This window comes from Pinus tabuliformis, chromosome J (assembly GCF_031772625.1).
Source record: "Pinus tabuliformis cultivar Carrire ecotype Pingquan chromosome J, CPIR1, whole genome shotgun sequence".
In the NCBI taxonomy this organism is placed as follows: Eukaryota; Viridiplantae; Streptophyta; class Pinopsida; order Pinales; family Pinaceae; genus Pinus; species Pinus tabuliformis.
The window spans coordinates 1,249,378,325-1,249,403,839 of NC_142295.1; positions in this window are offsets into that span (position 1 = coordinate 1,249,378,325).

A 25,515-nucleotide genomic window follows, 5' to 3' on the forward strand; every position below is an offset into this window, starting at 1 on the left:
TAAACTCTAATGAAGAATAAAACAACAACAAATACTATAAAAAGGATGCCAATACCAACATAGATTAAAAAAAAAAAAAACCTAGGAGACATCTCTATTCAAATTATTGGGTCTTTTTTCAATTTGTAGGGCCTCCCTCAATTTATAATGATGAAAATGACTAACCTTAGCAACGACTTGGGCCTCCTCAATGCAGATGTGATGCTTAGATTTATCTGCATGCTCTGCCAAAGTAGAGGAGTGGGTCTTGCCATGCTTGATGTTAGTAGCATGCTCACGAATCCTTTGATTAATTGAGTAACCAGTCTCACCAATGTAGGGAGTCCCACAAGAGCATGGGATAATGTAAACACCCTTCATATTCTTGGGGTCCAGTGGGTCTTTTACAGATCTAAGGGAGCTCCACATGGTATTTAAAGGCCGAAAGATTGAAGCCACCTTGTGCTTCCTTAGGATCCTTGCAATCTTGTCAGTGGTCCCTTGGATAAAAGGAAGATGAACACGAGAAAATCGATCTTTAGTATCTTTCTTAGCACTAGGACCTTTTTCAGCTCTAAGGAAAGCCTTAGTACATTGGTGTCTACTATACCCATTATTGATTGAGGCTCTAGAAATTGAAAAAAGACCCAATAATTTGAATAGAGATGATGGTTGGAATATTAGTAGAAGTTGGGTAATCTAAAATTGATCTAAGACAATTAATAAGGTATTACAGACTTATGTGCATGGATGTGCCCATGTTATTTTTTGAAACAGATTAATAAGATTACGACATACACAGGCAATGAAGCAGTAAAAGAAAACATAATAGACAACACATATAAACACAACAAGTTTAATAAGGAGTTCACCCAATACTCCTAGGTTATCCTGGTCCAACCTTCAGTGGTGGCATTTCTATTATGTCTTCACAGCAAAGTTTTTACAACAGTGAGCTCAATTTGAGTCTCACACAACAGATACAAATTAGTAAGACTGTACTTGGATCCCCCAAGTCTCTTTTGAGTACACAGACTCTCCTCACTGACTCTCGATTTTTGTTGACTACAATAGTATGAGCCTAATCTGAGACTCAATACATGACAGGTGTGCAGAGGAGTTCGCTTGAACCTCTCAAGCCTTCTCTGGAGTACATAGACTCTCTGACTCTCTCTGTCTCTATCTTAACTCTGGCTCGGCGTTGCCTTTACTTCTTTAGGTCAGCTCCTGACTTGCTTCTTCTCTCTGCTTTCGGCTTACTGCCTACTGCCTCTGCTCTTTGTCAGTTTGTGGCTTTAAAGCCAATCTGCTTCCTGATTGTTCATTTCCGCTTCCCGGCTTTCCGGTTCCCCTGCCTATGTCTGTTTGAATCCCTCTGTCCTGCATAATCAGTCACTGTATAACGCCTCACAGGGAGGTGGCCACCTATTTCATAATGGATGAGTGTCAGTTCTCTTGGACATATTTGAAATGGTTGTTTTTTCTGTTAACTCCAAGAATGCTCGCGAAACATGACTTTTTGCCAACGCATCATCCATATCGGATTTCAAATCATATGTGATCTTGCTTTATAATCTTGTCAAATCTGGTCATCCATCAGAATGTATCTCCATCGTTGATTTGGGGGTGCCAGATCCTATGATTGTCGTTCATATCGGGCGGCTGAGTAGCATGATGTTTACCCGTCCGATGTGAGCAGTTCTCTCTCTCTTCTGCCCGAATGTGTGGCAATCACTGTATGGCATCGGACGGAACTCGGTTGAAACCGCTTACTGCTCGAAGCCCGTCTGATATCGTGCCGGTTTTGTGGAATCCCGCTCCGATGGAACCGAAACAATATTTTCTGTGTTTTATAATTATTTTGGGTCCGGGTGCTCGGGGCTTCTCTTCACTGAGAGGTTTTCCCTGCGATATGCAATTAGCGACTTGTCACTAATCGCATACCGGAAACTACCTCCGCTATTTAAATTTGTCTTTGCATTTGCTGGTTGGTGTTAGTACGTGTTACCATGGTCCGCCGCTTTGCGCGCTAGATCGACGGCCCTCGTTGATCTGTGCTGATCGCCATTGCAACTGTCTGAGGATTCCCTCTGATAGATTGATCTTTGTAAAAAATTGAATTTTTGGCATGATTTTTAAAGAGTTCATGAAAACTTAGAGAGTGTTCTAGGATCCATTTGGATCATTGGGTCCCTTTCTTGTCCTCCTAGTTTTTATTTATTTATTTTTTAGTTTATTTATTTATTTTATTTTTTCTATGTTGGTATTGACATCCTTTTTATAGTATTTGTTGTTGTTTTATTCTTCATTAGAGTTTATTTTCTTGATATTTCATGTTTTTTTTTATGTATTTTATCATCCTATTCGTTCTTAACTCCTTTTAGTATTTTTGTTATTTGTTTAATGGGCTTGAGCCCCATATTTTATTGTTGACTCCGTTTGATTGTTTTTCTTTGGATATATATATATATATATATATATATATATATATATATATATCAAATGATCTTGTCTCGATTAGGGTCTTCACTCGTTTTTATAATTTTTGACTCCTCTCCTTTAAAGTTTGACTTTGATTATTTATTTATTTATTTTAAAAACTAGCTGTTTAATATAGCGGTTACTTATTAATATTTGTGTTTAATAAATTAATAAACTACTGTCACAGTTTAAATATTATTTTCCAAAAACTAGTAATATTTGGTATTAATAAATTTATTGGAATATTATTTTTCAAGAACTAGTAATATTTGGTTTTAATAAATTAATTTAAATATTATTTTTCAAAAACTAGCCATTTAATATAGTCGTTACCTATTAATATTTTTAATAAATTAATGAAATAATATCATTTTTTTTTTTTTCAAAAACTAGCCGTTTAATATAACCGTTACATATTAATATTTTAATAAATTAATAAACTAATTTCATTATTTAAATATTATTTTGTAGGAACTAGTAATATTTGGTTTTAATAAATTAATTTAAATATTATTTTTCAAAATCTAGCCATTTAATATAGCCGTTACCTATTAATATTTTTAATAAATTAATGAAATAATATCATTATTTAAATATTTTTTTCAAAAACTAGTGGTTTAATATAACTGTTACTTAATAATATTTGTTTTTAATATATTGATCGATTAATATTATATTTTAAACATTATTGTTCAATTATTGAATTGAGGCTTCTGTGATCCATAATATTTTAAAGAAGAGTTTCAACGTAAATCACATGTAGAAAACCTTTGTCGACGCGTCGAACCAACTAGTTTGGTTCATCCTCAGGACAAGTTGAGGAGTCAAATCATAGCTGTGAGTTAAATAGGGAGAGCAGCTCCTTCCGAACAGCTAGGTGTGACCATTAATGGCTATAAAAACAGCTAAATTATATAATAATATTCTAATGTTAATTGAGGGTCAATAGTAATATAATATAAAGTCAAAGTAACTCATTATATTCGTAATAAATAATTCAATAATTTATATAATATATTAAATAATAGAGTCTTGTACTATTTCATTTTTATTTTTAAAAATTCAATAATTTATATATTATAACCTATTATATATTTGAATCTTATACTATTTCATTTATAAATTTTATTGATAATTAATTAATTTAATTAATTTAACTATTTAAGTTCAAAGTCAATCAAGGTTAAGTAAAGGGGTCTCCATAACATTTTATTAAATTTTTTTAATTTGGTTATTAATTAATTCTTTTTAAATATATTTAAATAAATTAAAAATCAAGGTCAAGTAAAAGGGTAATTTACTCCTCTCTCTTTTTTTTGGGTGAAAATAATAAAAATTATTAAATAGAATTAATAAATTATTTTTAATTGTTAGTTAAGAAATTTTATTTATAAGTGTTAGTTAAAAAAAATAAAAAATAAAAAATAAATTATAAGTAAATAAATAAAAATAATAATAATAATAATAATAATTTTGGATTAAGGTAAGGGTAAAGAACATAAAATTAAAAATTATAAGAGAAGCCATCTAATAGATCTAGGGAGTTCACCATGGAAAAAGAAGTTAATGGTTGCCTCCCCTTCCTTGATATTCTTATCTCTAAGAATGTTGACGGTTTCCTCTCCCACTCAGTGTTTCGGAAGAAAATACATACTGAGCAATATCTTCATGCCAATTCCCATCATTTCCCCGTGCAGAGATTGGGTGTTATTAACACCCTCGCTACTCATGCCCTTAGGATTTCTGATTATAAGAGCTTCAATAAGGAGAAATCCCATCTCCTTAATGTCTTTATGGAGAATGGCTATAGTAGGCGCCTTGGTCTAAAGGCTTTCCTTAAAGCCTCCAAGAATTCTGTTATTAAAAAAGAACCTAAAGAGCATACTCTAGATGTCCATCTTCCCTATGTTCAGGGAACCACGAACAAGATTGCTTGGATTCTTAAGAAGTATAATATTCCCTCAACGTTTAGGACCATCAACACCATTCGTAAATCCCTCCGATCGGTGAAGGATTCGGTTGACCCTAAGGACATGAAGGGTGTCTACATGATTCCTTGTTCTTGTGGGACCCCTTATATCGGGGAAACAGGACGCTCCATCCATCAAAGGATCAACGAACATATAACTGACCTAAGGCACGGGAGAACCAAGTCTTCAGCATTAGCAGAGCATGCGGAAAAGACCAAGCATCAGGTTTGTATTGAGGAGGCCAAGGTTATTGCCAAGGTTGCGCAGTTCCATCACCGTAAATTCAGGGAAGCCATTGAGATTGAAAGGAGGCCAAACAATCTCAATAGATATGACGACTGGAAGATCAGTAGTTGTTGGATCCCTGCCCTTTCTTCCTAGTCTAACCTTCCCCTCCCTCCCCTTCCTCCCCTGTTTGACCTTTTCTAGATTTCTAGGTTTCCCCGTATTTTCCCCTTTCTTATCCCGTATCCTTCTCCATCCTCCTGGTTTCTCCTTTGGTTAATTTTTGGTCATGTTCTTGACCATCTTTTTTTTTTGACTCTCGTTCTATTATTTTTATTAATAACACCTTATCATTAAGATCTTAATATTATCATCCCTAGATCTATTAGATGGCTTCTCTTATAATTTTTAATTTTATATTCTTTACCCTTACCTTAATCCAAAATTATTATTATTATTATTAATTTTATTTAATTTTATTCTATTTTACTTATTTATTTATTATTATTATTATTTTTAACTAACACTTATAAATAAAATTTCATAACTAACAATAAAAATAATTTATTAATTCTATTTAATAATTTTTATTATTTCCAAAAAAAAAAAGAGAGGAGTAAATTACCCTTTTACTTGACCTTGATTTTTAATTTATTTAAATATATTAAAAAAGAATTAATTAATAACCAAATTAATTTTTTTTAATAAAATGTTATGGAGACCCCTTTACTTAACCTTGATTGACTTTGAACTTAAATAATTAAATAAATTACCAATAAAATTTATAAATGAAATAGTATAAGATTCAAATATATAATATGTTATAATGTATAAATTATTGAATTTTAAAAATAAAAATGAAATAGTACAAGATTATATTATTTAATATATTATATAAATTATTGAATTATTTATTACAAATATAATGAGTTACTTTGACTTTATATTATATTACTATTGACCCTCAATTAATATTAGAATATTATTATATAATTTAGCCATTTTTATAGCCGTTAATGGTCACACCTAGCTCTTTGGAAGGAGCTGCTCTCCCTATTTAACTCACAACTATGATCTGACTCCTCAACTTGTCCTGATGATGAACCACACTAGTTGCTTTGGAAGGAGCTGCTCTCCCTATTTAACTCACAACTATGATCTGACTCCTCAACTTGTCCTGACGATGAACCACACTAGTTGGTTCGAAACACGTCGACAAGGGTTTTCTACTTGTGATTTAAGCTGAAACTCTTCTTAAAAAATTATTGTTCAAATATAACCATTACTTGAATTTAGATTAAGACTAGTTTATATATATATATATATATATAATTTAAACTTATATATCTATAAATGATTAATTTAAATAAATTTATATTATTTGATACTTTAATTTGATATTTGTTTAGATTATTTTAACAAATGTAATATGTCATGTTGGTGTTTAGTATTTGTTTTTTATGTAAAAAACAAAGTTGATAGGATAAGTTAATTTATTTTTTTTCATACTTGTTTTTTATGTAAAAAAAAGTTGATAGGATAAGTTATTTTTTATTTTTCTTCAGCATTGAAGAAGCCCCTGTATAGGGGTACATAGAATCCTTTTCAGGATTATTCAACATAGTCATGTCTTGTGTCTGGAACCGAGTGGGGAGGTTATCGTTAAACCCTCCCAACCACCTGGGCTATACATCATTGATAAATATAGTATAAGTTATTGTAATTAGGATAAAAAGAATAATACTACTATTTAAGAATTTGTCTATATTTTTAAACATATTTTTCTAGGTAGATTACTACGTTGAATAACAAAATTACTTTTATACCTATTATGTTAAATGGAATGAGAAACAAATCAACTTTTATATTGATCCTATACATAAAACTATTCTTATAAAACTATTTTGTAAATAAAATATTAAAATTTATAGATTATAAATAAAGTAAATTAAAGTAGTAGAACACTTTTAGATTAATTTTGTAATTATGAATATTATTATGAAACTTATTTAAAATATACTGTAATCAATATTTTTTAAAATTTAAATATTATTTTTATACCTAAAAAAATATAAGGTGAGAGTTTACTATTAAAACTTATGAATTATTTTATTATGAAATTAATTTTTTTTTTTTAAACTTATGCAATGTATAATTTAATTAATTTTTAGAAGATATAAAGAGAAGTATAATATAATTTTATAGTGAATATGTTTTATTGCAAAATAAAAATAATAAATTTTATTAATTTATAGTTTTAATCTAATTTTATTTTATTTTTTTGATAGGTAAGAGACGAACCTTCTATTAATCTGGACAAATTACATAATTTACAAAGAGCCCCAGACATCTGGGGCGATAAAACCATGAACTAAAACAATCAACAGCCTTACTGGTCAAGACAGGGTACTTACTGCATTCCACAGACTAACCCACCTGCAAAAATATAGGAGGTCACTTAACAAAATGAGTGCGAAACCCTCAAGCAACTGGCAAGAACCAAACCACCCCTATGAGTAAAAAGCCTCGACCCTTCAGCCAACAAGCAACAAGCCCTGATCCATCTGAGTCGTCAAAAACAGAGTATCGATCCAACGGCTAACACAGATATTGCACAGACAAGAAGCAAGGAGGTTAACCGCGCGATGAGAGCGGTTTTCTCTCACCTATCCTTGCCACGTGTTACCCCCTGAATGGAATCGCATGCATCTGCCCAAAAACCTGATACCACGCATGCCCCGTGTGATATACCACTTGTGGTTTTGGGTTTTGTGTTTGCGGTAAGTTAGGGTTCCACAGTGGGACCCATAGTGGAGCCCATTCTCCCCAGCACCCTGACCCGAAAACAACTCTAGAATGGGTCCATAACGCTAAATCAGGTCCGTGACCCTGAGACAAACAACCTGACCAATCCCAACCATTGAAACTAATGCCCCAATCCAACGACTAGCGAGGATATCACACTACCTAGAAGCTCGGGTGTTAATCGCGCAATAAGAGCAGTTTTCACTCGCTTCCCGTTGCCACGTGGTGTCCTCTGAGTGGAATCGTGCACATTTGTCAAAATAATGAATACCATCTAAGTCCCACGCGATAAACCATTTATGGTTTTGAGTCAATGGTTTTGCAGAGAAAACAATCCGCTCATTGGCCAAACACGGACAGTCCAACCCATTCCACCAGTCTATTTGAGCCTTCCATCTATAGTCACCAACAGAAAACCACTGAGCCAAAATCACACATACAACCCAATCTATGTCTATGTCCATCTCGTAACCTTCTTCATTCCTCTGAAAGTAAACATCATTGTGGAAAGCTACCATAGATGAAGATGAATTATGTTATACCATTCTCATCCCTGTCTCCTAACTCCCTTTGGTCAGTTTTGTTCAACCACCGATCATTGGTTGCCAGGCACAGACACTCTTCTCTCAGTTTACCTATAGGTACCTATTCCCAAGCATGCCGAGAATCCCTATTCTTATTGACCACCCCTTCATGGCCAACTAATCCGCAAGCATGTTTGCCTTCCGTCTGACATGAACAAATCTTATCGTTTTAAGAGTTTGCAGATGAGAGTGTATGTGATGAAAAATCTGCATAAGCTTCCAGTGCTTCGACACTTTATCCGACGAAGTTCCATTGTGAATCCTCTTGGCTGCTCTGATGGTCAGTTCTAAATCTGCTTCAATTATAACATTTTTTAGATTAGCTTCCACCATGATCTCCAAGCATTGCTCCAAGGCCAGAAGTTCAGCCATGTTATTGGTGCCCTTTTCCAAGTGGCCATGGAAGATAAATTTTATGCCCCTGTTGATCTCGCATAGCAACCCCAAAGCCCACTTCCCCTGGATTACCCTCAGAAGTTCCATCAATGTTGACTTTAAGGAAGCCTTATGGAGGGGGCTGCCAATTGCAAGCCCCTGAGCTTATTATTCTTACTTCCTTACGAGTTCCTTGAGGAATTATGGATTGTAGACCTAAATTGAGAAGAATGATCTCCTTGTGAGGTAGAGGAGGGTCAGTGGGAATTGACCTTAAAAGGATTTTGACCGTTTCTTTGAGCTGGTTCATGACCTGATTGATTATGTGTTGTGGCTTGCTCGCTTTGTTTCTGAAGATTCTCCTATTGCGTTCTTTCCAAACATTCCAAATGACAAAGCCTGGAACTAGCATCCAAGCTTTGTTGATGATGTCATTCTCTGAGAAGTTATTCCTCCAGTTTTTCAAAGTGTTGGAGATACTGAGATTGTCCCTGTCAGTTTGTCGGAAGCTTGAGGCCACCCAATTCCATACCCTGGCAAAAAAAGGGTAGAGGTTGAACAGGTGCTCAATCGTTTCCTCATGTGAGCCGCAGAGGTAACATTTGGAAGGTCCTATGAAGCCTTTCTTAAGGAGGTTTTCCCAAGTTAGTATCTTTCTTTGGTACACTAACCAGATAAATAGCTTTATTTTCATCCAGTGAGAGGTTTTCCAAAGCTTCTTCCAGACTATATTAGTATTGATAAAGTTAAAACTTGTTATTTCCTTTTTGCCTCTTTGAGGTTAAAGTTTCCTTCATTGTTCTTCCCCCATCTTAATTGGTCAAGTGAGGATGAGACCAAAATCCGTCTCTGCTCTAAGTCCTTGGTGAGAGCATCTCCCATATCCTTCAGAGGACTTTCATTACTGTAATTTATATCCTTCCATTTCCTCCATTTTCCATTATTACTTCCTTGGTTCCAGAAATCTTGTACCAAGAAGAGATCTTTGCTGTTTGTGTCTCTCTTGAGAGTTGCCCAGTTATTCCTGTTTAAGATGGGTTCCTGTTGCCAACTATCCTCCCAGAAAAGAGCCCGGTCCCCTGCTCGGATTTCCCAAAGGCACTATTGTTGAACAATGCTTTTGTTCTCCCAAGTAAGGTTCCAGCTGTGTGAACCCCTAATTTGTCCTGACATTCTGATGTGATCCTTTTCTTGCCATTATTTGGCATACTTTTGTTTCCAAATCTTGGCCCATGGGGCATTTGGCTCCTTAATCCATCGCCACCACAGTGTAGCTCCCGAAGCTTTGCTTAGAGTCTCTAGATCATGCAGCCTTAAGCCACCATGGATTTTAGGCTTGCAGAGCTTGTCCGAGGCAACTAAAGGCCACTTTTTATTTTCTTACCCTCTGCCCCATAGAAAGTCCCTTTGAATGTTACTTATCTGCTGCTTGATACCTTGAGGAGCAGGGATGGCTGCAAACATGAAGATGGGAATGGCCTGCAATACCGCCTGAGTGAGCACGAGTCGCCCTGCTAAGTTTAGAGCTCTGTATGTCCATTTATTGATTTTGTCCTGAAGTTTATTCAAAATAGGTTCCCATATTTTCTTGCTTAGAGGGTTATTAGTAAGAGGAATGGCAAGATATTTGGAAGGAAGTTGTTCCCTTTGAAAACCAAGAATCCCGGTAATGTTTCTCTGTATAGCAATATTATTGTTAAAGAAAAAAACTTTGGACTTGTTTTGGCTTACATCTGTACTTGCGGCCATAGCAAAGTCGTCCAAGATTTCTTTGATTTCCCTTGCCTCTCTAACTGTGGGTATGCCCTGCAACATTGTATCATCCACAAATTGTTGATGAGTGTTAGCCTCTCCATCCAGGGTGAGCCTGATCCCCTGAATTCGACCTTCGGCATTTGCCATTTTGATTGCCCTACCTAGCCCTTCCATCATGAGGATGAAGAGGAAAGGTGAGAGAGGATCTCCTTGCCTGAGACCTCTGGAAGGTGTGAAATTTTTTGAAGGAGCTCCATTGAGCAGAATGGAAAAGCTGGTCATGGTGACTAGTGCCATAACCCATCTTATCCAGTTTTGGTCAAATCCATAGGTTTTAAGAATATCTCTTATATAAGACCAGTTGAGTTTATCATAGGTTTTCGCAAGGTCCAACTGAATTATCATCCCTGCTTGTTTTTTGCTTTTGAGTGAGTGTACCACCTCAAATGCTTGGATGATGTTGTTGAGAATTTGTCTGCCCTCCACATAGCCTATTTTCTCTTCCGAGATGAGGGTAGGTAGCAGGGGCTTGAGTCTATTGGCTATCACTTTGGAGATGATTTTATACACCACATTACATAAGGTTATGGGCCTGAATCCATCCGGAGTCATAACATTTTATTTTTTGGGGATTAAAGCTATGAAGGAAGCATTAAGTGCTTTCAGAACCTTTTTATTTCTTCTTGAGTCTTCCACAACCTCAAGGATATCCTGTTTGACTGTATTTCAGCAGGCTTTGAAGAAATCAACATTGAAACCATCCAGTCCTGGTGCTTTTCCACTTTTCATTTCCTTGATCACCTCACTGACCTCCTCTTCCGATACTGGCTGGTTGAGATTATGGTTGTCCTCTTTGGTGACCAACTTGGGAATGAACTATGTGAACTGAGAAATGTACCTATATCTATCCTCCATAGGCTCCTTTGCAATGTTAGAGAAGTGTTGAACTAGGTTTGATTCCATATCCTTATGAGAGACCAGTTCAATACCCTGAGAATCCTTGATTTTTGTGATTCTATTATGCGCCCTGTGAGCCATAATGGATTTGTGGAAGAACTTGGTATTTCTTTCTCCCTCTTTAATCCATTGAATCTTGGATTCCTGTCTCCAGAAAGTTTCCTCTTGTAAGAAATGATTCTCCCATTCTTCTTGCAAAGTGTTAGTTAGTTTTTGCCTTTCCTCATTGAAGCCCTCTGAGATATTGATCTGATTGACTTCATGGAGTTTTTGCTCAGTTTCAATTCTGGCCTTGATGATATCTCCAAATTCCTCTTTTTTCCAATTATTGAGTTTGAATTTAATGTATTTTAGTCTTTGCTAAAGCATGTACGTCTCAGTACCCTGAATGTTCAAATCCTCCTTCCACCATTTGTCAATGTTGCTGGTAAAATTGGGGTGTGAGAGCCAGGCATTTTCGAATTTGAAAGGCCTATTTCTCGGAGTGCCCATAAAGGTAGCTTCTAGCTAAACTGGCCAATGATCCGAACCACCAAAGGGCAGAATGGATGCTATGATGGCTGGTCCTGTTAGGAGGAGATCCTTAGAAACAATAAATCTATCAAGTTTTGACGCCACTTGGGATGCCCCTCCCCTTTTTTTGTTCCAGGTGAAGGTTCCATTTATTGTCTCTGTATCTGCTAGTCCCATGTTCATGATGAAGTCCTGGAAAGCTTCAGAATCTCTGCCTAGCTGTCTAGTGCCTCCTTTTTTTTTCCTGAAAGAGATCTTATCATATTGAAATCACCTGCTGTTGAAAAGTGTGCAAAAAGAAATGCTTGTTGAGAATGCAACAAGATGATGGAGCTTAGTGGAAAGGAGTCGCCTTCACTAAGTGGGCCTGTAGGCAAATTATGGCGCAAGTTCTATTTTTGATCCCAACAGGGATGATCACAGTATGGGTGATCATAGTATGGGTGATTACAATATGAGTGATCATAGTATGGGTGAACATAGTATGGGTGACCACAGTATGAGTGATCACAGTATGAGTGATCAAAGTCTATTTTTAGACTGGCTGTCAAAAATAGAAAAGTCAAATATTATTGTCTCATAATAATATTTAGACTATAAACTTGATCTTATTCTCTTGGAGCACTTCAGGATAAGCTACGGATGTGGTACATGCAGATCCCAGAAGGAAATACATGGTTTTTTATGGGATGAATAATATTTGCATGCAGGACTTCAGTTAGAACTCAAGTGAGTTGAGTTTAGTGGACTGGAGGTGCAGTTGATGGAGTTGTGTTCAGTTTAACTTTGTTAAACTAGTTGTATTTAGTCTAACTGATCAATAGACTAGAGATGAGTTGGGTGAATTAGTTATTAATTAATTCACAAGTTATTAAATCATAATGCAACTATAGAATACATCAGTTAACTCAGTTGCATGTCAGTGCATGTTCAGTTCAGCAAGGACAGGTGTTAGAGGATCAGATTGCTATCAGTTGTGACTATAGCTGTGCATGATGATTTGCACAATCAGAGGGATTGAGTATGCCAATGAATTGGCCAATACCAAGGATCGTAGCCTGTGCTCACGTCCAACACAGTGTGAGTGATTATTTGCAGGTCAAATACGAGTTTGGTAAACCATTCTCACTAATTCTTGAGCAGGTATTGAGCTGTGGAGGCAGGCAAGCAGCAGGGGAGATTTGGAGATCAAATCTGAGTTGTATTGTGTGTAGCATGAGGAGATAGTACTGAGTACTTGGGATGAGTATTGTACTATGTATTATTACATGATTCAATCACTATAATATACAGATAGTTGGGGTTTTTAGCGAGATGCTTTCCCCGGGAAAATACTGTGTTGATATGTGTGATTGATGCTTCTATGTATGCTTGTGAGCGTTTCTGCTTCTGTAAATTCATGATCAACGTAGAGGAGGTTATGTATTATGCATGTTCCGATTATAAGTGTATAATCACGATAATCTCTGTGAATATGTGTCATATTATTCAAAATTTCTACATGGTATTAGAGCTGCTTGATTTGTAGAAGAGATTTTTACAGGATATCAAGCGAGGATTGATCATCGGACCTATTATTCAGAAAGTGTTTACATTTTATTTCTTCAGGCAGAGTCTGTAATCGGGCCAGGTAGCCTCTGGATTCATCCTTCTTTTGGAAGGTGAGATATTCGGTGAAAACCCATATAGTCGATCTCTGTACAAGAAATATTGTGTTCTCACGAATTCTAGATCGGAAGCGGTTGAGTTTTGAGCTGGTGGAATTCGGATTTAATTCCAAAGCAAGAGATAAACTCAGAAACATTCAGTGTGAGAATGGAGACAATATGCCCCAGCATCTCACAAAGTTCACCCAATGCTGGGATGGGCTGGGAAGTGTGGGGGTAACTGTCGGATGAGGACATGGTGAGTCTAGCACTCCTTGGCCTTCCTAAGAGTCGGCATAGCTACCAGGACTCGGTGAATGGAAGGGAGAAACTGCCAAATTGGGAACGACAATGGTCAGATTTGATGCAAGAGGAGATTAGATGGAGCACCAGAGACAGTTCTTCATCCATGCAGGATGAGGAGAACTATTCCTTAGCAAGTAAGGCAAAGAAGGGGAAGGAGAAGGGTTCTCTTTCGAATCTAGTTCTTCCAGTGGTGGGAAGAAGGTTGAAAAATCGAAAGTGCGATGCTTTCATTGTCATGAGATTGGTTCATGGGTCAGGAACCTGTATGCTCTTGAGGTTCAAGATGCATGCGAAGCCTTGAGCAGCGAGGAAACTGATGGAACTTGGTGGTTGAGAGGGAGCGTATATTACCTCTCAACATGCAGAGCCAGAAGAAGTCTCAGACGATTGTGGAGGAGCCAGGATTGGTGCAACAGCTTCAGGAGGTTGTGGAGGAGCCACAACAGGGGAAGCTAAGAGGAGATCGAGTAGAGACATCTACTCATCCAGAGACCTCCAGTAGGGGGAAACTTCGAGCTAGGTGGGCTGAGGGATTGCATGCAGCAATACCTCCAGGTAGGAGGTGGGGTGATGTGGATTGATTGTCCCAAGGAGGAGGGGCAGGATCCTTGAGGTACCCAACCTCTTGGATGAGACCTTGCTACGGGAGCCCCAATGTGCAGTAGCAGGAACTGACTGATTGGGTAGAGACAGATGTGGATGGAGCGGAAGAGAGAGCGACAGTGCAGGGAAACCCAAGACAACGCATAGCTAGCAGGCTGCAGCAATGCGAGAGGCACAAGTGTTTTGCACAATGCTAGGTGGCACAGAGAGGTGTGCAATGGTGTGAGATGCATGGAGATGTTGCAGTAGCACATATGTCAGAGAGGGAGCACTTGTCAGCAGCAGGTAGAGCTTCAACATCAGAGGGTGTTTCTAGCCCAACAAGGAGGTCAGTTGGGAGGTGCAGTGCAGATGCAATGCTGGGAGATAGAACTAGCAGCAGCACATATGCAGTCAGAGATCAAAGTGACAGAGGCTAGAGTAGTCAGATACTGAAGAGCACAGAGATGCAAAGTTTTCAGTCGACAGAGGCAATAGCAGTCAAAGACTTTGATGACAGAGCAAGTGGACCGGCCAGATGTGTTGCATGGATAACATTCCAGAGTTATAGGATCGGGTTTGAGAGGAAGCCTTTCTTGTTGAGAGGGAGTGTTGAAAAGTGTGCAACAAGAAATGCTTGTTGAGAATGCAACAAGATGATGGAGCTTAGTGGAAAGGAGTCGCCTTCACTAAGTGGGCCCGCAGGCAAATTATGGCGCAAGTTCTATTTTTGATCCCAGCAGGGATGATCACAGTATGGGTGATCACAGTATGCATGATTATAGTATGAGTGATCACAGTATGGGTGACCACAGTATGGATGACCACAGTATGAGTGATCACAGTATGAGTGATTAAAGTCTATTTTTAGACTGGCTGTCAAAAATAGAAAAGTCAAATATTATTGTCTCATAATAATATTTAGACTATAAACTTGATCTTATTCCCTTGGAGCACTTCAGGATGAGCTACGGATGTGGTACATGCAGATCCCAGAAGGAAATACGTGGTTACCTATGGGATGACTAATATTTGCATGCAGGACTTCAGTTAGAACTCAAGTGAGTTGAGTTTAGTGGACTGGAGGTGCAGTTGATGGAGTTGTGTTCAGTTTAACTTTGTTAAACTAGTTGTATTTAGTCTAACTGATCAATAGACTAGAGATGAGTTGGGTGAATTAGTTATTAATTAATTCACAAGTTATTAAATCATAATGCAACTATAGAATACATCAGTTAACTCAATTGCATGTCAGTGCATGTTCAGTTCAGCAGGGACAGGTGTTAGAGGATTAGATTGCTATCAGTTGTGACTATAGCTGTGCATGATGATTTGCACAATCAGAGGGATTGAGTATGCCAATGAATTGGCCAATACCAATAATTGTAGCCTGCGCTCATGTCCAACACAGTGTGAGTGATTATTTGCAGGTCAAATATGAGTTTGGTAAACCATTCTCACCAATTCTTGAGCAGGTATTGAGCTGTGGAGGCAGGCAAGCAGCGGGGGAGATTTGGAGATCAAATCTGAGCTGTATTGTGTGTAGCATGAGGAGATAGTACTGAGTACTTGGGATGAGTATTGTACTATTTATTGTTACATGATTCAATCACTATAATATACAGATAGTTGGGGTTTTTAACGAGATGCTTTCCCCGGGAAAATACTGTGTTGATATGTGGGATTGATGCTTCTATGTACGCTTGTGAGTGTTTCTGCTTCTGTAAATTGATGATCAACGTAGAGGAGGTTATGTATTATGCATGTTCCTCTTATAAGTGTATAATCAGGATAATCTCTGTGAATTCAAAATTTCTACACCTGCAACTATCCAAGGAATACTGGGATGTCGTGCTCTGAGACCTTCCAGGGAGGCAAGAAGCTTGAGTTTATCTGCTTGCTGTTGGGATCCATAGACATTTGTTATCATGTAAGTCTCTTTGTCACCTAAAGTACTACACACCAAAGAAATATAGTTCCTGGACGCTTCAGCATCCGGGATTCCAAATTTCTGTGGATCCCACAACGTGAGAATACCACCTGCAGAGTTATTGGATTTAACTTCTAAATACTCATACTTGATTAACCACTTATTGTGAATTTATCTTATCTTTTCCATTGAGCATTTGGTTTCCTAAATAAAGATCATGTCTGTTTTTATTCTTTTATTCTGTTACTTAGATTCCTCTATTTCCTTCTACTACCTAAACCTCTAATATTCTAGTTTGTGAGCTTCATTAAGAAAGATTGGTAAAGGAATAGCTGGTAAGATCTTTCATCTTACCTGAGTTAATTAGTAGTTTCCCACATTCATTTAGCAGTTCATTCTGTCTTTTTATTCCTCTTTTCCTTCCTGGGTTCTTTAGAGATTGTGTCTGTGGGTTCTTCATCATTCTGACCCCACTTTCTCATGGCTTTCATGGTTTCTTTTGAGACTGGTTCCCTTCGATTGTGCCCTCCATAAATAAAGTTGTTGGATTGGATCATAGTCTTCTTTTGGCAATTATTCCACTCCTTTATTCTTTCCTTGTTCCAAAAAATGTTCTAGATCTAGATTTTCCCTGTCTAGAATCTCCTGTAGCTCTTGGTCCTCCGTTCCTCCCTCACTTGAAGTCATCTCCTGGTCCTTACTGATCTCCATGCCACTTTGCATTTCCTCCATCTGCTGGATATTTGCTGGGATGTCCTCCATTTCAGCTTCCATGTCTTGCTCCTTTAGTGTGTTCTCCGTGTCCTGGACTATCTCCACGCTCTCCACTTCATCTAGGGTTTTGAAACTATTGTGTTTCGTCTGTCTGTCTTCACTAGTCTTCTTGTGTGATCGTTTACCCCCTTTCCCTTTGCCCCCAACCTTGGTAAAACCCTCATGATCTCTGTCCGCAGAGGTTTTCCCATTGCCTTCTAGATTGATTGTTGGGCAGTCTCTGAATAAGTGGTTGTGTTCATGACATTTGTGGCATCTAAATGGTATGTGCTCATAGTCCACCGTTTGCACCTATTCTTCATCATATACTTCTAAAATTATTGCTTTCGAAAGAGCTCTGGATAGATCCATTTCCACACATATTCGGGCGAAAGAGGTATATTTACCTTTTAGAGTTGCCTCCGAAATCTTCTTGAAAATGTCCCAGCTTGTTGCCTGTGGTTTTCAAGGATTTTGGTTGCCAGTAGTCCAGGGGTAGTGAGTATAGTCTGATCCAAACCGGTACTGATGTAAATGTTTCACGTTTTGGAACAAAATTCATAGTCCATGGTTGCATGTAGAGTCCTGCCACAACATAGAAGTAAGGCCCCCTTTCAAATACTATATCTTTGTCCTCTAAGCTCGCGAACACCACCGTGAAGAAGCCTTTGGAACCTAGATGTAAATGTATTTCTCCCTTTGGCTTCCAATGACTCCTGGTCCAGATATATAATGCCCTCTCCGTTGGCCATAACCCCATGAACTTGCAAATGATTGCATGTTCTTTCATATGGTCCCTATGCACTTGAATCACCGGATCACTCAATATGACCCGGGGGATGATGCTTGATTTGGGTTTGCAGACTCCCGTGGTTTTCATGGGAGGCATTTTCTTGCTGCTACCTCCCTTCTCCTTGTCTTTACTTGTTTCTTGTTGCTTTCCTTCCTGATCCTGGATTTCGTTTCTTCCCACTATTTCCTTGTCTCTTGCTTCTGAAATCTTTTCCAACGGTTTTTTGAAATACTTTCCTCCTGCGTCCTTGCCTCCCTCTGTGACTGCTTGACTGTAGGAGGGAGCGACGCTCCCTCCTGCGCGTCCTACCATGGAACCCTAATGCAAGACTTGGAGCCAATGTCAAAACTCGATCAAGTTGCAGAGCTCCGACCCTATAAATTCTACTCAATTTTAATCTAATTTTATTAATATAAAATAATTTTAAAATATAAATTTATTCACAATTGGTTTTTAAATTTTTTTAGATTAAAAAAAATATTTAAAATTGTAATTATCAAAATTCATCTAATTTATATTTTGATTAAATTTTATTAATATAAATGAATTTATGAAAATATATTAATTTAAAATTGGTTTTTGATTTTTTTGTTAAATTTAAAATAAAATAAAATAACAAAATATTTAAAATTTTAATCATATATGAAATTTCTATTTCATTTTTTTATCGTAAATATGATTGGAAATGGCATTATTAAAAGAAAAAGATGAAAACTGGTTATAGTTCATGTTAAAAAAGGTTTATTTTTAACATTTTGAAAATAGACGATTTCTTAGTAAAACGAGACTATATGTTTATGATGATGATGATGATGGTGGTTAACGTCCGTTAAGACCAAACAATGGTCTATCGGACCTAAAGAAACAAATTATTTATTTTGATTTAAGATTTTCTTCCTATGCTCAAAAAGCTTGGAGAGAAGCCTCCCGAGCTCACTATAATTTTGACATTGTAAAAGGCTAGGAAGGTTTTCATCTTCGATGTTCCTATTCTCACATATATGAATACCACATGGTTGTTTATAATACTCAATAGGTACTATTTTATGAACACTGAGATGTAAAATTAATTAAATCTATAATATTTTTAAGTGGTTTTCTTAAATCTATGGATATTATGGATATTAATATAATTATAAGATTTTAAATATAGTTTTTATGCTTGAAAAAGTATGAAGTGAAAATTAACTATGGAAATTTATGACTTATTTTATCATGAAATTAAAAAATTACTTTATTTTGAAATTTATTTTGAAACTTATGTAATGTATAATTTAATTAATTTTTAGAATATATAAAGAGAAGTATAAAATTTATGCAATGTATAACTTAATTATTTTTAAGAGAGATTCTTTCGGCGTAAATTACATGATGTTTCATTTGTCGACGTGTTTTGAACCAACTAGTGTGGTTCATCGTCAGGACAAGTTGAATGAATAGATCAGACTTTGCATGTTAAATAGAGCAGAACCTCCAACGGCTATAATCAGGTAACGACTATAATGATAACGGCTAGATTTGATCGGTTAGTTGGGTCATGATAATAACTATTATTTAATTAGATAAGTTATCCCAGTTAGTTATAAAAAGGACCCTTTTTATACTCTCACCATTATACAAATGTATTAAAAAATAAAATAATAACCTAAATTAATTTAATTCTATAGTTAGTTAACAAAGTCATTATATCTAAAAATTAGAGTAACTAAAAGTTGGTTAAAAAAGTTATTAAATATATAAATAATAGATCAATATATAAATAGCTAGATATATTCTTATTAAAATATAAGGCCGAACAATCTCAATAGGGAGGATCGCTGGAAGATCAGTAGTTGCTGGGCCAGCCCTCTCCTCCTAGTCGTTGTCTTCATGTCTTCCCCTCCCTTTGTTTGGTTTTTCTTTTTTCTTTTTAAAATTTCCCCTGTTTTTCTGTTTCTCGTGGCCTTTGTTCTTTATTTAGTTGGCAAAGAAAATAATCTATGATAATTTTAACCCTTAAGTTAACCTTAATTTTTAAAAGTATTTTAAATATTAGAGTTTTCTTTATTCCCTTAAATTACTTTAATATCTATTTAAATATTAAATTAGAATTATTTTATTTTTAATTATTTATTCTATAAGTATTTAAAACAATCCCTTTTCAATAAATATAACTATATATTCCTATAGCTAATGACTCTAATTTTTAGATTTAATTCACTTACCATTAATTTAAATTATTTTATGTTAATATAGATTTATAATATCATTATTATAATTTAAAATTACTTTTTATCATACCTTTATATTACTCTATATTTATTTAACTTTGATAAATAAGTATTACTTTAAATTTAATCTAGTTCATAATTGATTGCTTTTAATAATTCATTTGTAAATAAGGGTATGAAACAATCCTTTAACTTATATTTTAATAAGAATATATCTAGCTATTTATATATTGATCTATTATTTATATATTTAATAACTTTCTAAACCAACTTTTAGTTACTCTAATTTTTAGATATAGTGACTTTGTTAACTAACTATCGAACTAAATTAATTTAGGTTATTATTTTATTTTTTAATACATTTGTATAATGATGAGGGTATAAAAAGGGTCATTTTTATAACTATCTGGGGTAACTTATCTAATTAAATAATAGTTATTATCATGACCCAACTAACCAGTCAAATCTAGTTGTTATCATTATAGCCGTTGTAGGTTCTGCTCTATTTAACATGCAAAGCCTGATCTGTTTATTCAACTTGTCCTGACGATACCGAAAGAATCTCTCTTAAACTTGATATGGATCACAGAAGCTTTAATACAACAACTTAATTATTTTTTAGATGCAATGCATAACTTAATTAATTTTTAGAATATATAAAAAAAAATATAATACAATTTTATAGTAAATTTCTCTTGTTTCAGTATAAAATAAAAATAATAAATTTCATTAATTTATAATTTTAATTCATATATATATATATAAAATTGGTTTTTGATTTTTGTTAAATTTAAAGAGAATAATAAAATATTATTATTATTATTATTTATTTATTTATTTACTTATTATTATTATTATTATTTTTCGTGAGGAAAAATTACATGTAGTAGATGCCTATGGCATATGCAGTTTGCTGGTCATAGCCTTCAAATAAATATAAAAAAACTGATGGTCGTGGCCATGCAAAAATATATAGTTCTGTACATAATTTACCACACAGGGTATATTGATAAGTCCAAAAAATCTTTGAAATTTGAATCATATGTCAAAATTTCATTAATTTATAATTTTAATTAAATTTTATTAATATAAATTGATTTAAAATTGGTTTTTGATTTTTGTTAAATTTAAAACAAAATAACAAAGTATTTGATTTTTTTTTGTTGTAAATACGCAGTGGAGTTTCTATTGATCATTCATAACAAAATTACATACATTGTTTTTTGTAGTTAGTCTTCTTGACTGGAAACCAGACTAGTTGCAGTATAGCCATGTTCTCATCAGCCTCCTAGGTATAACATTGCGAATTTTTTTTTTCCTATACCAACTTTTACAAAATTTACAGCCAAAAGATTAGCTCCAAATTTGACTATAATTTCTTACAACTTTTTTTTCTACCAGCCCAACAGCTCGTCCTTAAAGTACATTAGACACTTAAAAAAACTAGACATAACAGGACTATACAAGACTTCAAACCACCATACCAAAAACCATAATAGAGGCATATAGGTTCAAATTAGTTATCAGGGTTGTTACCCCTGGGGGGGGGGGGTACACCTACTCAGGAGGGTTCTGGTTGCTTCCTTGGCACAATGGTTCTCCTATCGTGCTGCGCACACACACACGACAAACAGTAGCCAGTTGGTGTTCCCCATTGCTATATAGGATGTCCAAGTGGTGACATAGTGCAGGAAAGTGTCAAACTTTTTTGCCGAAGAATCAATCCAGTCCTTCTGATGTCGTTCAATGTCGACTAGAGGGCACAAGTGAGTATCCAACCTCTCTACTCGCCTCTAGAGGATATCAAATTGATGTGAATGAGTGCCCTGAGATCCATTTTCCGCAATGATTTTTCCGAGCAACATTTTTATGTTCCACGTGGTATCCAAAGTTTTATGATACAGGGTTTCTCAGGTCCGAGTAACGCCTGTGTTTATCACCCAATCAAACTCCTCTGCCACACGACTCTCCGATTTGTTTGCTCTTAGCTCATGGACTTCATTCTCTTTAACTTCCAGAATGACCTTTCCCACTTCCAGGACAAAGGTCCACATAGGCTTGTGCAGCCTCCCGTGTCGCAGTCTCCATTTTGGTTCTTTTGTGAGGGGTCGTTGATGATTTCCCACCTTGGGGTCTTCCCCTGCGAAAAAGCTTCCTGCCCCATTCCATACTCTGGTGAGTCAATGTTCCTCTTAGCAGCAGAAAGAAAGTCAGTTTCTTGAGGAATCATAGATCTTTGTTAATAAGAAACTAGTAGGGCGGTAATAAATAACATCATACACTTAAAGCTTGGATTTTCCACTACTCTACAACTTGCTTATTTCAACCATTATTTCCATACTAGGGTGTGATAACTTACACAGATTCATGCGTGCGCACCATGTACTCCCCCGAATATTCTTCGGTTGAGATCTGTTCGTTATTGCATGATTTGACATGCGAAATAACTAGGAGTGTCCTCTCTTTGGTTTATAATCGCTATTGTTCTTGGGGGGAGGGGATTTCATACTCAGGAGTGTACTCTCCTCTGTTTCCACCTCACCAAATTTTACTTTCCACGTACTACCTTTCTGGATAATTCCAATGCACCACTTTGCTGTAATGGTCATCCCTTGTGTTGGTTACGAGCCGAGTGTGTCATCCAATTCCCAATAATCATTAAACACTTATTGGGGTTTGCCCCCTCGAGGGTGCATACCTTGCTCACTTGTGTTCATCCATGTTCGATTACATCCCTTCATATCCAGCTCAGCTATGTTGGCACAGTCATCCTTAAGTTGTCTTGATCGAACCGACGAACCTGCTCCCATTGATAATCACCTTGGACCACCATCTCCTTTTCCCCTTCATTCGACAACATTTCTTATAGTTTGTTGGTGGATCGATGAACAAGGAAAAAATTCATGTTCCACATGTCATCCAAGTGTCCATGAATCCTTTGTATGATCCAGCTCAGGCGCAAGTGCTTTGTCACCTTCCCCAAGTTGGAGCTGCACTGTAGCCTTCTAGCTGCCCTGACTGTGAAAATGGAGCCTCCATCTATTGTGCATTGATGGAAATTGGCTCCGATCAACAAGTCTAGCCCTTGTTCCAGAGCTAGGAATTTCGTTGCATTGTTTGTCACTTTACATAGATTTGAGTAGTATAAGATGAGGATTTTACCAGTGTTGTCTCGAATCACCACACTCTCACCAACATGGCCCAAGTTTCCCTTCGAGGCTCCATCGAAGTTTAACTTCAGAAACCCTACCATGGGAGGTGTCTAGGACTCTACCAATCCCTACACTTTTGGTTCCTTTCTCCTATGAAGCAGAGGTTGGATTCCTTTCAGACCTAGGGTTTCTAGGATTTGACTTTCTTGTGTTTTAGGATTATTATTTTCATTTTGCACCCGATAGCTTAGGATTGTTTCCTATATTTGGTGCAAGATTTGGGAGATTAATGAGGATGACGTGGAGGATTTGTCGAGGAATATCCTTCAGTTTCTCTCTTTCCATGCCACACAAATTACGAAACCAGGACTCAAATGTCAGGGAAGATTAACTCCTTCAAATTTCAGTATTTCTCCTCTCCAATTGTTTAAAGTCACCTGAATATTGTCTCTTTGTCTGTCTGATTGCCAAAATACCTGAGCAACCTAGTCCCATAGTGTAGTTGTGTATTCCCGGTTATTTAGGAGATGATTGATAATTTCTTCCTTCTTTTGGCATAAGTTAGAACATGAAGGTACTGAAAAGTCCTTGTGGCAAAGATTTTCCCAAGTAATAATTTTTCTGTGCATTACCAACCAAATGAACATTTTGATTTTCAGTCACTGCTGAGATGACCAAATCTAATTCTAGTTCGACCCTTCAATGTGTGGGTGATTCTTCGTGAAGTATTTGTGTGCTTCCTTTAAATTAAAATGACCACCTTCCTGTCTTCACCATCGAAGTTGATATGTATGATTAATTAACATTTTAAAATATATTTTTAATTTTTAATTTTTAAATTAAATATTTTAGGTTGAAAATTAAATATTATTTTATTTTGTCAATTTTATTGTTATTTATTGTTAATGTACGAGTGTTAATTTTATATATATTTATAAATTTATATATTATATTTTTAACAATTCGGAATTAAACCATATAAAAATAATCTAATTAATAATTTCAACCAATTACAAAATAAATTTTTGAATTTTAAAAACAATCACAAAATAAATTTTTGAATTTTAAAAAATTTAAAAACTATTTTATTTTTATAACCTTATCAAATATTGTTTACCATTAAACGAAAAACAATATAATAGCTGTAAAAATATGTGTTTTTAGTAGGCCACCAATTTTAGTCCATTCGAAATGCTTGTGATTTACTTATGATATTTTCTCAAGTTAATGGAATGAAGAAATTATATATCTTTAAATCTTAAAATGAAAATCAAATTTTTTTTTTAACAAGGTCATGTGCTTATATATTAAAAAACTTCAAAAGAGGGACAAAGTCCCATTACATATCCTTAAGGTAACACAACGAAATTGGTGTAAAATGGGCACGAAGTCCTGATTTCCAGTTCACTGCTCTTGTTTCTTAAGTTTTGAAAGACATAATGGCTATATTGCCGTAGGAACTGACCTAAAAGAAAACAATATTTACAATGCATGGAGAGTTAACACCAGAATTGGTTAACTGAGTCATCTGGGGGCTGATATTTCTTATCACTGTGCTTGGTGGATGCTTCACCTTGCACACTTTGGTTCAACGTCCTTATATAGCTGACTGCTTCTTCTAAGTGATGGCACTTCTCTTTAAGTCCTTCTATTTCAGCTTTCTGTTTTTCAATTTTTTTTTCTTTGACTTGTTCTCGGACTCGACTTCAGCTTTGAGTTCGTTGAAGTATTTTATGAATCGAGCTATCATAAAGCAGTGCGCCTTGTAGAGAGCGCAGCTGCTATTGGTCTCAATACGGTCCAAGGGATTATCAGACATTGTTGAAGCGAGATTGATTGACTCCTTGAGCTTGAATAGTAGCTTGATTTGCAGTCTCCAGGAGGAAGAAGGGTGGGAAGCAGAGATTCTGTGGGTAGTTATCAGGAGGTTCCAGGTATTCAGGACTCTGTTGCGATCCCGGGAAATCTTGAAATGTTGAAGAGCACCGAAAACTGGTTGGAGCAGAGAACTGAAGGGGAGAATGATGGTGGAGAGGAAGGAGAAACCACAGGGATTTGGCAGAGAGAAAAAGGAACAAGGAATTAAGGCACTGCTGAGAAAGAGAAAGGGGCGAAGAGAATGGGAGAATGGAAATAGAGTGAAGAAGGGACAACCAAAGAAAGACGATCACCACAAAACTTGAAGCAATCTGTTCCACAATTACATGCCAAGAGTTAGTGAAAAAATGTTTAAGGTAGATATAGACAAAGGAAATACCTCTCTTGGCTGGTAGAAGAGAAGATAAGACGATCCACCTCCAACCAAGACCGCTACAACACTTTCTGTCCACTGCGAGCTGCCTGATAAAGAAGAAGCAAGAACCCGATCCTAAAACTTTGACAAGTAAATAGCGGTCCTCGAACTTGTAATCACAACCACTGTTTTTTCGAGTGAAACTAGTGAGCCCCAACCTGATTATAAGCCAGCTTGGTCACCGTTTTCTCATGATTCTGATCACT